Genomic DNA, 19,657 nt, shown 5'->3' with positions numbered 1-19,657 from the left:
ACATTAACGACAACAAAGACATTTTCAGTTTTTTTTTTTTAAGAGAGTTTCAACCTATGGCGTCTACTCCTGATAATAGCTTTTTATCATCAAACTAAGATACTAATCAATTTTTTATGTAGGCGAGGATTGAATCTCAGATTTCTTATACAATTATCAGAAACTTTATCAATTGAACTAACTAGATCCCACATTTTCAATTTTTTTTTGGTAATACAGATTACAGAATAATGTGGCCTGTCAAAAATAAAATACAATTGATTATGATGGAATTAACTCTCCACAGTTATAATTAATCCTTAAATTCAATGTCATTAGAAATAAAATAACCATTTCTATTATTTTGTAGTTTATGATCTTTACTACCATGTCAACATCACTCTTCCTCTCATAATTGGTGCTAGTGACTAGTTCGATAATTTGGAGGCAAATTAACATCACCAATAAATAAATAAATAAAAATGACAGTATGCTTGATTATATTGGATAAAAGGTATTTAATAGTTTGAAAGAAAAAAGAAGTGAACAAGAAAGCAAATAGAAAATATATGATTCTAGAATCTCGAGGTGGAAAAGGTCTTCTTTTTTGAGGAACAAGCCTTAGATAATGGTTCAGTGGTTCTATATGGAGCCAGAGACGTAAGATAGTGGTTCAATGACAGGTGGAAAAGTTCCTGGCTACCATATAACTTTATAAAAAGCCAAATGCTCACATGATTTCAAACTAGACGACCCAATTAGTCCCTATTTTCTTCTCTTTAACAAGATGGCAATGGTAGAAGAGAAAGGCCCTGCAGATGAAAGAGAAGATTACACGCAAGATGGGACTGTGGATCTCAAGGGTAGACCTGTTTTAAGATCAAAGACTGGGAGATGGAAAGCTTGTTATTTCATTGTAGGTAATGTATATAGCCTATGTTTTTTTACTTATTTGTGCCTTTTATCCTTCCATTAAGAGACTAATTCAGCTAGGCCAAACTTCAAAAGTTGCTGAATAAAGATTTAACTCTTTCATATTTAAGATACCTAGCTAGCCATAGCCAATAAACTAAGAAACAGGCTTGCATAGTCACATATTTTCAAAGAGAAACTATAACTCATATTTAGATCGTAAACAAACACAACTGTTTTAATTTGAATTCTATTTCTATTAATATTTCTCATTCACTTAGAATAACATATCTTTCAAAAATTTCCTAGGATGCTTCACAATTTCACTATTTTTATTATTATTATTTTTTTTGTATATGTTTTTTTTATAGGGTATGAAATGTTTGAGAGGATGGCATACTATGGGATTGCATCAAATCTAGTGATATATCTAACAGATAAGCTCCATGAAGGCACTGTAAACTCTGCAAACAATGTGACCAATTGGGCTGGTACTGTATGCTTGACACCCATTTTAGGTGCCTACATTGCAGATACTTATCTCGGCCGATATTGGACTTTTGTAATTGCATCAGGAATTTATCTCTTGGTAAAATCTCGAATCCCAAGTTATTTTTTATTTTTATAATTTTGTTAAATAATTAAAGAGAGAAGAAAATAAAATAGGTGAAATTGATCATTTAAAAGACTCAATGTTAACATTTATTGCATGCATGATGCACCATGCACAATCGAACACGTATGTGATTATTGTTCAAAGAAATAAGAACCTCATGCAAGATCTAATAGTTTCTGATGGTGGGGAATCACTGTCTGATTAGAATCCAACATGGTTTTTAATGTGACTGGCACATATCTTTTAGATGAAAGCAACTTTGGCCTTCACTGGGGCCTCAAGTATAATACCTGTGACCGTACGGAGTGTTGCATCATTATTAACCTATATATCCTAAAACCTTACCATCAGGTTTTGGACCGATTTTCAAGTCCACAAACACAACACCCCACCCAACCAAAAAAAAAAAAAAAAAAAAAAAAAACTCCCAAAACATAGATCGGCTCAATACAATTTAAAGATTAAGTGACAATTTTAAAATTTTTACTTTTTAATATGACTTACTTTTTTTTTATTATTATAATTAATTCACTTAATGATAATTGGGATGGATTTATTTAATTCATAGGCCTTCTTATAAGTGGAGGGGAAAATAAGTACAGTTCATACATGTTTTTCTAAATTAAAAAAAAAAAAAAATCACTTATGTCCCCCATATTTGAGAGCCTTTCTCCATAGGTCCCTGGATTATGGCCTAAAGTGGCCTATAGGCCTAGGATTAACTCTCCCCCAAAAGAAATAAATAACAAGTAGCCAAAACAAAATATGACGCCAAAAGAATATATTGAGCGAAAATTCTTGTTTGCTGTCAATTTGTTATATTTTTAAATAAGCTCCATTAATTTTTAAAAAAAATCAAATCAAATCAAATGGTAATACTATTAGATTACATAATTATGTAGAGTTCTCTCAATCCTAAACTCTCTCCCTTTAATAAAGTAGGACCTAGTTAAGAAAAAAGCTACAAAAAACTATTACTTTGATTATTTATTTAATAAGATCTACCCCCATCTCCTTCTATTCTATTGTGTTTCATAAGTTTGTAATAAATAATAGTATTGATTTAAACCCCAAATTTTATGGCTTATTAAATTTTAAGCTAAGTATGGAAATTAAGCCCAATTGTTAATATACTTGACCAATAATTGACATAAGTAAAAATAGATAAACACAATAGCAATCCCAATTACAAAAGAAATCAAGCACTCACAACAACAATGAAGTGCTTACAAAGAGAAAAACCCAAGAACCAAATGGAAAAAAATTCTCTAGGGTCTCTAGCACCAAATGATCCACAAATCAAGAATAGTTGCAATACATATCTCTAGCACAAAACGATCCACAAAACCCTTCAAGTTAAGTAATGATTATGTACTTAAGCTTCTAGCTCCTGCTAGCAACCGATTCTTTGAATCATTTCTTCTTGATAATCTCTTGATCCACAATTGAGCCTCCAAGTGCAATGACCAAGACTACTTGGTGATTTTGGGATATTGCTCTAATGATACCTCAAGACCAATCAGCACCAAGAACTTTGAAGGTTGCTTTGTGTGTGATGGTTTTGATCTTCTTTCATGAAATTGGTTAAATGGAGAGGGAGAAGATAGAGATGTGGAATGGGTTTTAGGACTTTCTCTAACTCTTTAATATGGAAATTGGGTCTTAAAAATTCATGGAAAATGGGGCTTATAAAGAGAGGTTGAGGGCTCATTTTGTAGTGAGTGTCGTAACTAAATTCTCTCAAAGTTATAGAATTTTAACTCAAGCAAAATGTCCTAAAAGTGAGAGGCGAGATTGTTGCCTCAACTGTTTTTCAAAAAGTGAATTCGCTAGACCCTCCAAGCTCATTCATGCAAAGTGTCACCTCTTCAATGTATTACAAATTTGAATCCACAACAATACACTAATTGCATTGTAAAATTGTACTTTCAAAATTACACCCAAACTTATCATATAATTTGCCAACAACCTAAAGATCCTAACAATTAAAAGTATACAGGCATTTTATGATAGTTTCATCAATACATTAGTTTAATTTATTCAAAGTGAATAAAAGAATTCTTTACCTATGTTCACTCATGGTGACACAGTATTACGTTAACTGTTGTACACAGGGAATGTGCCTCTTAACCCTAACAGTCTCATTGCCAACCTTAAAACCACCATCTTGTGGTCATGAGGTCAAAGCAGTGGACTGCAACAAACCAGTCCTCATCTTTGCAAGTGAGTATATTTTATTTTGCCTTATACATAATTGCTATTGGGACTGGTGGAACCAAGCCCAACATTTCAACCATGGGAGCAGACCAATTTGATGACTTTGAGCCCAAGGAAAGGTTCCACAAGCTCTCCTTCTTTAATTGGTGGATGTTTAGCATTTTCTTTGGCACCCTCTTCTCTAACACTTTCTTGATCTACATACAAGCAAATGTGGGTTGGAGCCTTGGCTATGGCCTTCCAACAATTGGCCTATTGATTTCAGTTTTGGTGTTCTTGGTGGGTACTCCATTTTATAGACACAAACTGCCTTCAGGGAGTCCTATCATTAAGATAACTAAAGTACTTGTGGCTGCTGTAAGGAAGTGGAAGGTAACTGTCCCAAATGACCCAAAAGAGCTTCATGAGTTGAGATTGGAAGAATATGCCAAAAATGGGAAATACAGAATTGAGTACACCCCTTCATTAAGGTTAACCCTCTATCCTATTTTTTACTTCAAAATTTTCGGTCACAGTATTCATACACATGTTCAACATATTTACTTCTGAGTTTTTTTTTTTTTTTTAATGAATGAAAATTTCCTAAAGCAAAACAAAATTACACAGCATAAGCCTGCGCACACAACAAACCAATTGAACAAACAAGCAGACTACATCTGCCAACCAGACCAACCCACTCACTCAAGCAGCAAACATACAGGAATCTTCTAGAGACCAACCTACCCTATAGTTTCAAAAGTAACAAACTAAATCCCAAAATTTCAAAAAGTAACATATTAAACTTTCAGCCAATGTTAAACATCAAATTCAATGCTCTCAGGTTTAATTTGTGCTTTTCAGAATATTATGGTTTAATTTGATACTTTTGAAACTATAAAGTTTAATTTGTTACTTTTTGAAACCTCAAGATTTAATTTTGTTATACCCCTAAATTATAAGGTTTAAAATGTCTTTTGGCAAAAGCAATTTTATTATCTTTTGCCAAACTGTTTCAGTTTCTTTGAGAAGATTATGGAAAACTGCCAAACCTACAAAGTACTAAAAAGATCATTTTAGCATACCTCCACCATCTTTCAAACTGTTAATCCATGGCATAAATTTGAGGACCACGATGCAAAAGTTTGGCCGAGACTTGGAAAAATGTTGTTTGTGTTGGAAATATTTTCTGATAACGCACGTATTCTTTGTACATTTCATAATATGAAATGGAAAATTCTGTTCCTAGAATTTGATCCAACCAAAGAACTCCCATATTTAAAAAAAAAAAAAAAAAAAAATCATACAAAGGGAACTAAAATACTTGCATTATTTGACCCTTTTGGTTCCCCATCTCATCCCCCACCTTGCTCAAAATTGCCTGCAGATTCCTTGACAAAGCAGCGATAAAGACCAGGGCAGCCTCACCATGGATGTTATGTCCAGTGACCCAAGTAGAAGAAACAAAGCAAATGATGAAATTGCTTCCAATTTTGATTGCTACAATCATACCAAGCGTCATAGTAGCTCAATCAAATACACTTTTTATCAAACAAGGCACCACCCTAAATAGGAGCATGGGTCCTCATTTTGAAATCCCTCCAGCATGTCTCCAAGCATTTGTGACCATCTTCATGCTGATAAGCCTTGTAATCTATGACCGCCTCTTCGTTCCAACAGTTCGGCGCTACACAAAGAACCCCAGAGGGATTTCATTACTACAAAGACTAGGAATTGGCCTTACGTTGCATGTTATTATCATGGTCACAGCTTGCCTTGCTGAAAGAAAGAGACTCAAGGTTGCAAGAGAAAACCAAATATTTGGCAAAAGTGATACAGTTCCTCTTACTATTTTCATTCTCCTCCCTCAATTTGGATTGGTGGGCATCGCTGATGCCTTTGTGGAAGTTGCAAAGCTAGAGTTGTTCTATGACCAGGCTCCAGAAAGCATGAAAAGCCTGGGGACCTCATATTTCACTAGTACCTTGGGAATTGGTCAATTTCTTAGTAGTTTTCTTTTAAAAACAGTGGCTGATATGACCAAGAGGCATGGCCACAAGGGCTGGATTTTGGATAATCTAAATGCATCTCATTTAGATTACTATTATGCTTTCTTGGCCATCCTCAGCTTTCTCAACTTCTTCTTCTTTCTGCTTATAGCAAAGCACTTCGTTTACAATGTTGACGTGACGGAATCCAGGAGGGGCATAGCCATGGAAACTTCAAGCAAAGCATCATCTCAAGATAATGAAGTATCGTCTCGAGATAATGAAGTCTTGAAGACGGGACTAAGCTTATAAAAAGTTATGTATATTGCTTGTTTTTCATAATCAAATACGATTATTGTAAGCGTACCTCAGAAATTTTCAATTTCCTTCCTAATGACTCAGAAAACTCAGGTATAAAAGAAATTTTATCCAATCTTAGAAGACTCATTCCAATGAATTTCACAAGCATCTTTCACAATTTTAAGGAGTGGCATTGACATGGTTGTATTTTCCCACTGAGGGGAAATTTAATTACTACGGCCAAAGTAAGAAGACTGTCGAGGGTTCTTTTTACATTTCTTGTACCTTAGACACGCGTCTTGATGTTATTAGACAACGCTTAGTTTAGGCTTTTTCTAAAAAGGAAGTTGGGTCTGGCGCTCCATGGAATGGGCTCCAAAGTATCATTCTGCCACTACCTGTTTGTGCATAAACGTTGAGTCCAAAGTCCAAGGAAAGACGCTACAAAGTGAGCTTATTCTCTATTTCTGTCACAAAATGAACTTTTCTCTAGTTTCTGCCACAAGATTGACTTTTCTGCTGTACAGTAAAACTTTCTGCTGTGCAGTAAGGATCTGTTTGGTTAGGAGGATGGAAAAGTAAAATGATAGAAAATAGAGGGAGGATGGAAAAATGGGAGGATAGAAAAGTTTTTAGTTTTCCTCATTTGTATTTGGTTGAGAGGGTAGAAAAGTGGAGGAATGGAAAACTTTTTTGTTTAGTTGAAAATAAGGTTTGTATAAATTTACTATCATGTCCCTCTTAAATAAAACAAAAAGTAATACATTATACTTTAAAAAAAAAAAAATTGTATATAAATGAAAGTGGACATTTCAAAAAATAGCACAAAAAATCAATCAAAAGTGTTTTCTTAAAAAAATAATAAAAATTAAAATAAAATATATATAAAAAAAAAAAAAAAAAAAAAAAGGCTAGCGTTACCAGAGAAAGGAAAAGTCAAAAAAAAAAAAAAAAAAAAAAGAGCCAAAAACATTAAAAGAGATGGACACAGTTTTGTCCAAATATTTTTCCCACTTTTCACTCCAATTTTCTCTCAAATTTGGAGAGATTGTATTTTGAAGGGGAATGAGAGAAAACTTGTAGGCCCTACCACTTTTCTCTCCCCCTCCCCCTCTCAACCAAACACCCTTCCCACTCATTTTCTCTCTTTTTTTCCACTCTTTTTTTTCCATCCTCCCTAAAATCCACCCAACCAAACATACCCTAAAGCTTTTTGCTGTGCGGTAAAACCTTCTGTTGTGCAGTAAAACTTTCTACACTTTTCTGCAACGTGAATGACCACTCTTCATTTCTTACTACAGAAATACTTTTCTACTTCCTGCACATAAACAAATCTAAAACCTGAAACGTACTAAAGAATATACAAATCTATACCAACTTGTATAGGCAATAGCCATAGTACCAAGATTTTTCAAGTGTTTCGGTTAGTTTGATGATTCAATCGGTAAAAGAAAAATAACTAAAAAAAAATTCAAGAAAAAGGTCCTAAAACATGTTATTTAAGCAAAAACCTTAGGTTAAAGTACTTAGGCTAATATTTTGTTAGCGGCCTTAGACTCAACTCCCTATGTGTTTGTTTGGAGGTGAAATAGGATGAATGAAAAACTTTGGAGAGAAAATGGAAAAGAAAACTTTTTGGAGTGTGTTTGGATGAGTGGAGAAGAAGAAAAATAAATGATGGAACTCAGGTATTTTCTCCCTGTGTCTACCAAAAAGTTTTTTCCTTAAAATGGAGAGAAAACTATAGGGAAAAATTGAACATTATTTTTGAACAAAAATGCCCATGTGCAGTTGCACATGTGCTTGTCCACATTGATCTTCTTCATTTTTTTTTTCTTTTTTCTTTTTCTTTTTCATTTTCTTTCCTCTGGATGTTGCCTCTTCTTTTTTTCTTCTTTTTTTTTTCCTTTTTTCTTTTGATTTACAAGGCAGGCTTCATACATGTCTAGTGCTCATATTCTTTCTTTTTTTTTTCTTTTTCTTTTTTTTTTTTTTTTTTTTTGTTTAGATGTGATTTTTTTTTTCTAGACATGATTTTTATTTTTTAATAAATTTAGATGATTGATTTTTTTTTTTTGGTTGTTTATCACTTTTTTGGTTTTAATTGGACATCATTTTTTAATAAGGGTATATGCGTAAATTTATACAAGTTCACTTTTTCCATCCTTCTACTTTTCTACTCCTAATCAAACAAAAATGAGGGAAATTAAAATTTTTTCTATCCTCCCGCTTTTCCATCCTCCCATTATTTTCTATTCTTTCACTTTTCTACACCTCTAACCAATTGGACCCTAAATAAGAAACTGCAACCCCCATCTCCATATGTGGATTTTAAATGGTAAGTTTATAAACATATAAATAAGTAAATACATACATACATATACATACATATATATATATATATATAAATTTAAAATACAAAAAATTATATTTGGTCCTCTTAGATTAAAAACTAGCATTTCCAAATTGAATGCTGGCCAAAAAATCAAATCAAAAATCAAATAATCACTTAACCTATATGTGTTTGGCATTTCATTTTGTGTTTGATGTTTGGACTTGAAAGTAAAAAACTTGAGAGTTTGAGTTTTGAGTCATGTTGTATTTCATGTTTCCACTTAAAGGATCTTTTGAGTGCTTTGTTTTTTATTAATAACACCAATTGATTTTCAGTATATATATATATATATATATATATATTAGATATGTAAGGATAATAAAAATGATTTTCAACTTCATTTAATGTTATTTCCTTTATAAAATTGTTGCATTTCTAATTACCTTTGTATATTTATTGCAATTATGGTAACAATCATTTTCAATAATAAATTTTATTAAACTAGGCTTCACAAAAAAAGATAATATAATTTTCTAATGGATTTTTTGATTTTGTGCATTGAAAAGAAATTATTACGACATTTGGTCCAGAATCAATTATAAATGATTGTTATGATAGTAAACAAAACAAAAAAAAAGTCAAGTTCCATTTTGATAAATCACAAATAATTAAGTAGTAATGTATTAAGAAAAAATCATTTTATATATTTTCTTTTGTTTATATTTTATTAATATTGAATATATGCCAATTTATTTTTCATATATTAATTAAGTTTGAATTTTAGTTTGTTTTATATTTTTGAATGATCATTTTTTTTTTACGCTTTAAATTTTAAAAGTCAAATCCTAATGCGATGACAAATGTCTTTCACCCAATGCGACGGGTCATGAGTTCAAACCCAAGAATTAGCTTCTAAAAAATAGTACACTAATATTTATAGATATCCAAATATTTCATTCTTATGGATAAATTGAAACGGATTCCAATATACTATTGGAATCGTTGATAGTAACACCAAAAGAAGCCAATGTTACATTTAAGAAAAATTATAAGTTCACAACAAATTTCACACTCATTTTCACAATTATTGATCAATGTGTCTGTTTGTGAGTGATGAAATAAAAAAGTAGTTGATCAATGTGAAAGTGACAAATCACAATCTGCCACATAATATAGTTGTGAAAATAAGTGTGGAATTGGTTGTAGTTTTAAAATAAATACACTCTAGCGCGATAAATCAAGTGTGCCTAGATGAATCTAGTCTCACCATTGACCACTGTACTTCTTCCTCTTGAAAATGTGGTATTATATGTATTCACTCTTTTACATGGGAGTAGTCCCCACACATGTGGGAGTGGAATCAGTGGATACGAGTATTGGAAATGATAGATTTTCTCATTCTTGATAATATGTGGGACCTACCTCATATGAAAGGATAGATACATTAATGCAAACCTCAATCGACACGCTTTGAGACCCAACAAAAATATTGGAATACTTGCCCAAGAAAGCTAAAATTCAGATTTTTGATAGAAACCTTGACCCAACGTTTATAATCGAAACGCGAACCAAAGGTATAAGTATAACACCTTGACCCAATGATTATAATTGAATCACGAACCAAAGGTATAAAGTTTGAACGCCACAAGGAAGAATCCCTAATAAGTTCACAATTCTTGAAGAACCAAAAGAAGAGCAAAGCGTCACCTTTTTTCTGATTTTTATTCAATAATTATCTCTGAAAAACGTTTACAGACTTAGGGGCCAATTTAAGGGCTCCATAAAACTTGACAAAACAAGAAAATATATTCTAAAATAACTCCTAATTGATACCTAACCATATCAGGAATCAAATTTGACCTAAAAAGCATTAAATGCACCTAAAAACAAGGAAATAAATCACCTAAATCTAAAATAATGTTTTTCACATAAAAATACCAAAAATAATAAATTACAATAATCAAATAGTAAATTGTGTTGTACATCAGACCCCTCCACTTGAATCAAACTCGTCCTCGAGTTCATCTTTGAAATCTGAAATCTTCCGCTCCAAATAAACAAATACTTTGAATGCTTTAATAACATGATCTAGTTCTGAAACTTGAATCTTTCATAAAGTGTAGCGTAAAATTTCTTCTCATCCACTTTCAATTTATTTGCAACATCAATCAAAGAAGGGTTGATAATAAAATTAAAATTTTCTACTCGAAGAAAATCAACATATTGTATAGTCATCTTCAACAAATCAACTGAGACTTGAGGAATGTCATACCAAACCACGTATTCTATGGTCTCTCTGTTGTGTAGAGAAGTGGGTTTTTCCTACTTCTCTTCAACAATAGAAGTTGATTGTCCCTTCTACACGAAGGAGAGTTTTGTTTTGGGGTTTACCTTGTTTTTTTTTTTTTTTTTTTTTTTTTTTTTTTTTTTTTTTTTTTTTTTTTTGTCTCTCTATGGATATCAAGCGTATCCGTGAAGCTTGTGGGGTTTATTTGTTGTGGGGCTAGGGAAACACTTTTCCTTTTGAGAGGAGTCTACTACACTTTCTACGTCGACTAATATGGAGGAATTCAGCTATGCAGTTGGATACGGGTTTTATGCTTGAAATTAGTGCGCTTGGTTTTACAAAAGGAATTTTCCACTCCCACGGAAAGCCTTTCGTGATGCAAGGTGGAAACCAGCAACAAGGAAATCAGGTATGGAGGTCAGCCAGGTAGCAGATTTTCAGTCGGACATGGAAACAGATGTATTTTTCGGTGACCAGCAACAGTTCAGTTCTAGTCAGAAAGTAGCACCTTATTCGGGTAAGGGAGAAGATGTTATTTTCGTTCCAGTTTTTGATGGAGGCAGAAAATCCAGTTTCAAAAGGGCAAAAGAAGTCAGTTCATGCCCAGTTCCAATGGTGGCCAGCTCAGGAATGGGTTCACTAGAAAATATCCAGTTAGACATTAAGATAACAGTGGAGGAACGAAGCAATAAATGTAGAGAGCCATTAAATGTTGAAACCGTGACTATGGGGAAGACGTTACAAACAAAGGCTGTATTTACTCCATACGGGAAGTCAATCTCAAATGAATCTAGACCAAATTTGAACCAGATTCCAAGTAAGGAAAATATTAATTCAGAGATATTACTTCCCAAATCAATCTCGTCTGTTGAGCTGTTTGATATCTAAATAAGGGAAATCAATGAGGCCTTAATCAAGTTTGGAAAACAAACGGATGGGGAAATAAAGGCAAAAGAGGCAAGCAATGCTGAAATTACTCCTCAAAATCAATGTGATGAAGCAAAGGAAGGGAGTGGGGCACGTGAGGTAGGGTTGGTACAAGCATGTGGGCAACTTCAGGGGTTTGGCCATGTGCATACACAATCTGTCCAATAGAAAATTAACACAGCCTCTCCAAAAAAAATTTATACCAGAGGGGGAAGAAACGACCAAGCATGTGCAAGGGTGGTGAAAAAAAATGAGGCAACAAATTGGGTATATGAAAAGAGAGGTGGGGATGATCATATAGAGTTACCAGGCAAAAGCAGATTGGTTTCAAAGGATGATGGGAGTTCTTCTTTCTCAATGGTGGAGGCTGTGTGTTAGCCCAACCAATCACCATGAGTGGCCTTGTGTGGGACTGTCATGGGCTTGGGAACCCATGTACAGAGAATAAGCTTGCAGACTTGGTGCAGGCAAAAGATCCCTTTGTCGTGTTTTTAGCCGAAACATGGGTAGATGAAGCTAGGCAAAAAATTATGTTGAGGAAGATAAGGTGTGAGAATATATTCATTGCCCCAAGATCAAACAAGGGAGGTGGATTAGTGTTGTTCTGGAGATCGACTATTGATGTAACTGTGGAGGTTTCAAGCACAAATTACATCGAGGCACTATTTCAAGAAGAAGATAGGGCAAGAATTGGAATGATTATTCGAGATTGCCAAGGAAGGGCTTGGCACAAGGTCGAAATCATCCCTCTCCCCCTAATTGTCATGGAGTTTGAAACTTTGGCTACATCAAAGGCTCTACAGTTTGCTGCTGACCTGAGTTTGAATGATATCATCCCCGAGGGAGATTCAAAGATTGTTATAAACGCTTTGAATGCAGACTCGTACTCTTTGGCATCCATTGGTTTATTAAGTCAATATGTTAAATGTTTTGCAAATTTATTTCATTGTATTAGGTTTTCACATGTTTGTAGATAAGGAAATAGTGTAGCCCACAACCTAGTTCGACATGCACGACATGTCACTGGTTTTCAAGTGTGGATGGAAGATGTCCCATTGCACACTATTACTACTTATCGGGCAGTTTTGCCTACTATTTAATAAAGTTCAAAGTCTTGATTCTCAAAAAAAAAAAAAAAAAAAAAAAAAAAAAAAAAAACTGAGACTTGAGGATTGTGAGTTGTGGACTCATGCTCATATTTGACCTCAATTGAATCTTCCACAATGTTTTCAATAATTACCATCTCTTCTTTTTTTTTTTTTTGGTAGCTAGGTGCACGATTTTAACCTAGTGCACGTCAGAAAATAAGAACAATGAATAAAGAACACAAAAGGAACAAGATTGGATGATAACAAGAAACAAAAGATAAAGGGATAGAAAATTGATTTTAGAACCTGGGCTCTAATACCAAATGATGCGAACCTCAATCGACACGCTTTGAGACCCAACAAAAATATTAGAATATTTACCCAAGAAAGCTAAAATTCAGATTTTTGATAGAAACTCTGACCCAACGTTTATAATCGAAACGCGAACCAAAGGTATAAGTGTAACACCTTGACCCAATGATTATAATTGAATCACGAATCAAATGTATAAAGTTTGAACGCCACAAGGAAGAATCCCTGATAAGTTCACAGTTCTTGAAGAACCAAAAGAAGAGCAAAGCCTCACCTTTTTTTTTTTTTTTTATTCAATAATTATCTCTGAAAAATGTTTACAGACTTAGGGGCCAATTTAAGGGCTCCATAAAACTTGACAAAACAAGAAAATATATTCTAAAATAACTCCTAATTGATACCTAACCATATCAGGAATCAAATTTGACCTAAAAAGTATTAAATGCACCTAAAAATAAGGAAATAAATCACCTAAACCTAAAATAACGTTTTTCATAAAAAAATACCAAAAATAATAAATTACAATAATTAAATAGTAAATTGTGTTATACATCATACATATATTAGATGCACGATAGACTTTCTCCCTCTTGACTACATCTCATTTATCCTTATCAAGAAGGCATAGCAAGGGGACTGAGGGACCCTAATACAATGCATCCAGTCGTCTTCCTGAATTTCTTCGGTATCGAAACCTATAGGTTTAATTCTTCGACTGGCTAATAACCATCCTAAACATAATCCAAAATTAGATATGTGGCCTGTAGAGTTGTTGACTATCTTAAATGAGACCATCAAGTGGAAGAGTTTCAAAATTTCTTGGACCCATTTGAACTTTGATTGCCTCGTTGATTCAAATGGGAGGGATCTAATAAAGTGAAGTTGTCTTTATGGTTGTCTTGACTTCACCTACAAGCCTTGTCTGTATCACAGCTAGCCCTTTTCAGTTTTTTTTTTTTTTCTTTTTTCTTTTTTCTTTTGATTTATGTACGTATCAACCTCCTTTCTCTCTTGAAGATTTGTTCTCACAAGAATCATACTTTAGCTGGATCTTCTAGAGGTTGTAATAAAAGCAAATAATTATCATTGAGGTTAGAAAGGTAAAAAAAATACCAAATAATTTTGAAAAAAATTAACAGATATCTTAAGAACATTAGTTTAGGAACTATTTTTATAAAATTCTTACAGTTTTTTATATTTTTCATGAAAATTGTATTAATTTTCTTTTTTAAATAATCTATTAACAAATGCCCAAAGGGTAAGTATTTACTAAACCCAATAATTATTTTAGTAGGTTATAGCCCACATGGGTTAGTCATTTTAGCTAACAAAGCTAAGGCAAACTAGGCAGCTGTATAGTCTTCCTTACGGAGACAAAATCGTAGGGACAATTGAAATATATATGTTGTGGAGCCAGGGAACTTGTAATCCAGCCCACGCTCTATTAGGGCCCAGGGCCCGTGCCGAGGAGGGTATTTGCCGAGGACGAATGAGGAAAGGCCGAGGTGTCTAGTGGAACAGCCGAGGATGACCTAAAGATGAATTCCCCTTGCCCAATATCGACCTCCTTGTAGATTCAGCTGCAGGAAGCTCAATGTTCTCATTTATGGATGAGTATAGTGGGTACAACCAAATCCGCATGGCTGCCAAAGATGCAGAGAAGACGGCATTCAGAACTCCGATTGGGAACTTTTACTACACTGTAATGCCCTTTGGCCTCAAAAATGCAAGGGCTACGTATCAGCGGACCATGACAGCCATTTTCCATGACATGATGCATGAGGAGATGGAAGATTATGTAGATGATATTGTGGTCAAGTCAAAAACCAGAACAGGACATTTCCAAGTACTTGAGCAAGTCTTTGAAAGATGCAGGAAGTACAAGTTACGTATGAACCCCATGAAGTGTGCCTTTGGAGTGTCTGCTGGAAGGTTCCTTGGGTTCCTGGTACATCACAAAGGCATAAGTGTGGATCCAGCCAAGGCCACAGCTATCGCCACAATGAGAAGACCAACTACTGTTAGGGAACTCAAAAGCTTCCTGGGAAGGGTCTCCTATATTAGGAGATTTGTGCCTGGTTTAACCTCAGCTACAGCAGGTCTATCCAAACTGTTGAAAAAGGGGAATGAATTTACCTGGGGGACGGAGCAGCAGGAAGCTTTTCAAAGAATTCAGGGCATCATGAATCATTTGCCCACCCTCCAAGCACCACTACGTGGGCGACCTCTGCTACTATACTTAGCATCGAACTCCCAGGCAATAGGAGCTTTGCTGGCACAAGAAGACGACCAAGGGAATGAGCAGCCTGTATATTATGTAAGCAGAACACTCAAGGATATCGAGACCAGGTACCCCAGAATAGAGAAAGCCTGCCTAGTGATCATTTATGCGTCCCAAAGGCTAAAGAGGTACTTCTCAGCTCACCAAATCCTTTTGGTAACCAAGTCCCACCCCATAAAAGCACTCCTGCACCAGCCCCTTCTCACGGGAAGAATAGCACAATGGCTAGTGTTGCTCTCTCAATATGATATAGGCATAAGAACTCAAGGCTGTCAAGAGCCAGGCCATAGCAGATTTGCTAGCTCAATTCCCAGAAAAGGAGGTGTGAGAGTGCCTTTTCGTGACACTCAGGCCCAAGGATCCCGGGCCTAAATAAAAAGGATTTGGTGAACCGGGCCTTGATTCACCGCAGTTAACGAGCTGTTTAAGAATCAAGTGGAATATAGGGGATGCTCCTGACAATGTAAAAAAATAACAAGCAAGGATATTCATATCGAGGAATGCCAAAAGAAATTAACAAGGTAAATTTAGAAGGAAAGAAACAGGATTAGCAAAGTGAAAAAAATTAATGCTGAGAGGATCCTGAGAAATACGAAGCATATTTCATTAATATTGTCTGTTTGATTACAGAAAGCTCACTAAGACGTGATACAAGGTTCAATCAAGCTCAAAAATTACAGTCTTGAATGGCTATTTCAGCCTTCAAAACTTGCAAAGTTTGATTCTCGTTGAATCCGAGTATGTGCAATAGTGGCTTTTACAGGATACCGGGAAGTAATGTTTGTTTTTCCCTTAGTATTTTCTCTTCACCACAGATTTTACTGATAGTTTTTCTAGAAAATCTCTTCTTTTTTGTGTCTCTCTCTTTTTTTGTTGCCCTTTCTTCACAACCCATCCCTTCCTTTTATAATGGAGTTTTTGGTCTTCCCGGGGAACCGTTGGTTCCCCTGTTTTACCCTTTTGCAAACAGAGCACGTCCTGTTCCCATCATCTCGGTAAGTCCCATTTCCGTTTTTTCTCATTCTTTCCTTCTTTCAGCTCTGATTCTTTTGAAAGTTCCTGGTTGGTCATCTTCTTTGGGACGTGCTGAGGTATTCCCTTCTCGGCATCCCCGTTTCTGGCGTTTTTCCACTTTTCCCTTTTCTTTCCCATCTGGGCGGAATCTTGTTCTGCCAACTTGAAAGCCGCTTGTTATCATTCTTTCTTTTATGCTTCTCCGTTCTGGTTCCCCGAGACTTTTTCTGTCTGTACCATGAGAGGTCACTGGGTTCTACTGGCGCTTGCATTCTTTTTTGCTTTTGTTTCTTGTTTTCTTCTTCTGTCTTTTTTCTTTCGAGCTGTCCTAGTCTTCCTTTGTCTTTGTGCCTGAAGGGATCCGCGCCTCTTGATGGTCCCTGAGGATCCTTGCTTCTTATCCCTTGCCGTGGTTCTCTTTTTTTATTTTTTTGGATGCTTCTTCGTCTGGGCCTCAAGATCCCCTGGGCCTTTTTATTCCTTCATGGGTTTCCTGCATCTGCTACTTTGGGCTTAGCTTAATTTTTCCTTTTGGGCTTGACTTATTCTTTTGGGCTTGACTTATTCTTTTGAGCTTCCTTCACTATGATCCTTTTTAGGCCTCAACATTTAGCCCCCCGAGCTCGTGGGTTGCTTGAAGCCCACGCATGAGTGATTTAGATTTTCTAAGATTTTCGTAGGATCCCCTTCTTCAACTTCTACTAGGTTCCCTTCCTTTTTACTTGGGATCCCGGCCCTTTTCTGCTACTTTTGGTCACCTCCTTTTTGCGTGTCGCATTCCCTTATAATCATTATTTTTTTTTTGCAGTTTCCTCTTTGGACGGGACGTGGCAGTTGAGTATTTGAGGTAAAACTCCTCTACCCACTTTTCTCGTTTTCCGTTACTTCTCATTAATAACCGCTGATTAATCCCTTCTTCAAATTAAATTTTTTTTGGCAACTGGCGCGTCTTTCCATACACTGTCTTCCCCAACTGCTATTTGTGCCTTTATTGTAGCCGTTTCATCTTATCACTTTGCTTCTCTGAGTCTTTCATTCTTTGGGTTTCTCTTTCTTTTTCTCTTCTTCTCTGTTACTCCGGTCTTCCCCCTTTTCGCACTTTCAATCTCTTCTCTTCTCATTGTACGTGTTGTTCCAATGGCTTCTTCTTCTTCCCGAAAGAGGAGAGAGCGTACCCCCAGTCCTTCTGAGGGCGAAGGTTCTTCTGGTTCTGCTCCAAGCGATTCTCGCGAGGTTACCGAATGTCCGGCCTTCCCTTTACGGGATCCTTGGTATTCTCTCAGTTCATTTTTCCCTCATGTATCTCATGGTGAGGCTCCCCCATCTCCTCATACTTGGATGTTTTCTGGCCAAGCGGGTTTCGCTGGTTCCGCCCAAGTTCCTGACCCTAGAGAGATTTTTGATCTTTAAATTAGACAAGGAATTCGAGAAGCGGTTCCTATCTTCTTTGATTTTGTCCCAGGAAAAATTCAAGGCTGGCCTATCTGGGTAGACAAGGAACTGTCTGATGCTGAGTTTGTGGGTCGCTTGGAGCGCGCCGGTATCCTAAAGGCAGTGGCTATTTCCAGAAACCTTGAGGGCTTCAGAGACGCCAAAGAGCTCAAGCATCTGGTACGTCGTTGGTGCCTTTCCCTTCATACTTTTTTCTTTTCTGTTGGTGAATTAACAATTACCTTGGAAGATGTGGTTAATAACTTCCTCCTCCCAGTATTTGGTGACGAGAGTCCCTTTGATATTAACCTTTCTGGTGAGGATCTCGTGGTAGAAGATAAATTGTTTGGTCATTTTGGTGGTCGTGCTGCCTCTTCTGGTGGTAAGCCGGCTAGGATGGGGAGATGGGTGATGACCCTCTCTCGTGAGAAAGATAAGGAAGTGAGGTGGGCCGATTTTCTGGCTTTTTGGCTTAGCAAGTTCTTGTTTAGTGAGTTTCCTGGGTACGGAGTTAAGTCTTCCTTTTTTCCGTTAGCAATCAAGTTGGCTCGGGGTACCCAATATCCTTTGGCCCCTCTGTTTTTGGGTCATGTTTACTCTCAATTGGACCAGCTTCATGGAGATGAGATCGATGGTGATTCTTGTTATGTGATTACCTCATCTCTTCACTGTGCTATCCTTCAGATTTTCATGTGGGACCGTTCTGCAGCTACTTTGGCCAAGTGCAGGAATTTGAAATTTGTGAAGGACAAATTCCAAGGATCCCCTGACATAGTGAAGGGTCTTTGTGGCAATTCTACTGATGCTTTTCCCATCATCTTTCGTTGGATTAGCTTGAAAGGTGGTGGCCTCAATCTTGTGGAGTTATTTGACCAAGCAGGGAACTTACATTGGAGATCCCCTCGTGAGTTTGGCCCTGGTTTTTCGTGTGATTCTGCAATGTCTTCTTTTTTTATCTTCCACAGGTAATACCTTTGACTTGCGCCGTGGTGATGAGGGCAGTCTGGCTTATCTTGCCTGCATTAGCCCCTCTTGGCTTCCTATGCCTTCTTCGAGTGGCCCAAAATATACCCATTATTCAGCACACCGGGTGCTTCGACAATTTGGTTTTGACCAGGACGTTCCTCCAGTTTTTAAGGACGTGGTGCCGTCCTTTCCTTCTTTGGATCCTTTCCTGAGGCTGCAGGCCTTTTCTTATTGGTCACGGAGGAGCCCCCAATTTGCAGTGCCTAACTCCCAGAGAGGAGTCTTTGCTTCTAGTGGCTATACCAGTTATTGGAGAAGAGTATAGAAGTCTTTCGTTGACTATGTTGGCTCCAGTACAGTTCGGGAAACCCCAAATCTTAGTATTGTTTCTGCTCTGACATCCAATATGCGTTTATCCCTTCCTACTGCTGGGAATTTTTTTGCTGCTATGAGCAGCAAGACCGGGTTTGCAGAATGGCATGCCTCCAGGGGAGGCTGGGTGACTTATGCACAGGATTTTCCTGAGACTTGGCTGGGTTATAGTCTCGTCATTGGCACTTCCTCTGGAGTGCCCATCAAGAAAGGTGCAGTGGAGACAATAGGTGCTGCCACTGCTCCGAGTAAAGGTAAGGATGTCAGGTCGAAGAAAATGAAAGCTGTTGATGTTGATGAAAGTACAGGGGGTGTGGAGATAGGTTCTGAGACGAAAAGAAGAAAAACTGGGAAATCTCAAACACACTTGGCATCTCAGGAAGGTAAGGATGTCAGGGAACCTTTGGCTTCAAGGACTCGGAAGAAGACCAAGGTAGAGTCTTCTTTTTCCCAGGTTCCTGTGACTGCTTCAATCCATGGTTCTTTAGGATCCTCTGGCTTTGTATCCCAGCCTCCTTTAGGACCCTCTGGGCATACTCGTAGTAAGCAAAAGACTTCTAGAGAATTTGTAGAGAGAGAGAGAAGGGCAAGACTTCTTTCCTTCTTCTCTCTTTTTCACTTGTTCACCTTGTTGCATTTATTTTCTGTTTTGCTGA

General features: G+C 36.4%; 1 pseudogene across 1 annotated transcript; it reads left to right on the top strand.

Moving 5' to 3' along the window:
- The first annotated feature begins 532 nt into the window (after positions 1-532).
- Positions 533-6,054, top strand: LOC115961008 (annotated as a pseudogene). The gene is made up of 4 exons (XR_004085278.1): positions 533-899; positions 1,263-1,480; positions 3,622-4,194; positions 5,088-6,054. The product of XR_004085278.1 is annotated as a protein NRT1/ PTR FAMILY 5.2-like (transcript).
- The last annotated feature ends 13,603 nt before the right edge of the window (positions 6,055-19,657 follow it).

This window comes from Quercus lobata, chromosome 9 (assembly GCF_001633185.2).
Source record: "Quercus lobata isolate SW786 chromosome 9, ValleyOak3.0 Primary Assembly, whole genome shotgun sequence".
In the NCBI taxonomy this organism is placed as follows: Eukaryota; Viridiplantae; Streptophyta; class Magnoliopsida; order Fagales; family Fagaceae; genus Quercus; species Quercus lobata.
The sequence above is the reverse complement of the archived record's forward strand: the minus strand, read 5'-3'. Positions and strand labels throughout refer to the sequence as shown.